Genomic DNA, 1,697 nt, shown 5'->3' on the forward strand with positions numbered 1-1,697 from the left:
CAACATCATTTTCGGTTTTGAAGAGAAAATGAGTTATAAAGCGTTTTAGAAAATTTCAACGGTTGAATATGTTCTTGACATACTCATGAACAACATACTTAAATCTCATCAACATCCATTGGGGTGATGTTGAGAGATCAATGATTGAAGATGGAAGAAGACATGAGAAAAATGAGAGAAAAATGAGAGAAAAATGGAGAGAGGGTTTTTACCTTCTCTTGAAATTTTGCAAATGAGAGTGTGTGAGAGTGAAGTATGAAGTGTGAGGGTTTAAGAAAAGAGGGAAATCAGATTTTCCCTAGGCAGTAATGACAAATCTCCTAGGGTGGTTAATGATGAGCTCATGAGATATGGTGAAAGTGATGGGAGATTTGCTTTATGGAAGTCAAATCTCTCATCCCAATGCGAAATGATCACCTTGCGAACACTTGTGATACCTATGCCTGAGTATTATCGGCCAATACTCGATCGGGTATTTTAAATCGCCCGATCCTAATATCCGATTAGAATTTCGGATTTCGGCATTCCGAGTGAAAAATATTTAGAAAATAGGTATGAGTGTATTCAGGGTCTATATTGACTCAAAATTAAATTACGAATCCAACGGCGCGATCGGAATTCGATTCCGAGTTACGGAACTCAAAAAGACACGTTTTGAGCCGTACCAGGTGGATTTCGGCCCCGACAGTGGTCCAAAACTGACTGTCTCCAACAATTACCAAAATTTACCATAAAATAGGAAATAAAATTTCAAGAATAAAACTCAGCTAGAGTTTCGTCTAATTCCTTACCGAAAATTCCCAGAAATTCATTTTCGAATATATAATTAATGAAAATATTAGTAAAATCTTATAATTCAAAATCGTAAAATTCGCGGTGTTACATCGCTTGTGTTCAATCTTCACTTTCTGGCATGTCAAGCAACGGGAAACATACTCGGCTACCTCTTTCTTCATCCCTGACCACCAGAACATTTTCTTCAAATCTTGATACATCTTGGTAGTTCCCGGGTGAATACTCAACTTGCTCTAGTGTGCTTCGTCCAAGATTGCCATCCTAAAATAGGGTCGCTTGGCACGCAAATTCTATTTTGGCACTTGAGTATCCCATAAGTCCCAATCTGAAATTCTGGGGCTTTTCCTCTAACCAACATGTTGTTCTTCTCTTGCAGTTCTGGGTCCGAATCTTGTAAACTTTTCAAGTGCTCCACGAACTCATTCGTTACGGTGAGCATGCCGCAAATCAAACTCTTAGGTCCAACTTGAACGCTAGATTTAAATCTCTGAATTCTTCTATCAGCTTCATCTCCCTAACCATCATCGTCGAGATATTCAAGGACTTCCTGCTTAATGTGTCAGCTACCACATTTGCTTTCCCAGGGTGGTACTGAAGATCGAAATCACAATCTTTGAGAAATTCTATCCATCTCCTTTGCCTCATATTCAATTCCTTCTGATCAAATAAGTACTTTAAGCTCTTATGATCGCTGAAAACCTCAAATCTTACACTGTATAGATGGTGTCTCCAAATCTTGAGAGCAAACACGATCGCAGCTAATTCCAGATCGTGCGTTGGGTAGTTCTGTTCATGATTCTTTAACTGTCTTGACGCGTAAGCCACCACTTTTCCTTGTTGCATTAACACACAACCTAACCCTTGCTTCGACGCGTCACAATACACATTGTAGTTCACGCTAG

The sequence above is a fragment of the Lupinus angustifolius genome, chromosome LG01 (assembly GCF_001865875.1).
Source record: "Lupinus angustifolius cultivar Tanjil chromosome LG01, LupAngTanjil_v1.0, whole genome shotgun sequence".
In the NCBI taxonomy this organism is placed as follows: Eukaryota; Viridiplantae; Streptophyta; class Magnoliopsida; order Fabales; family Fabaceae; genus Lupinus; species Lupinus angustifolius.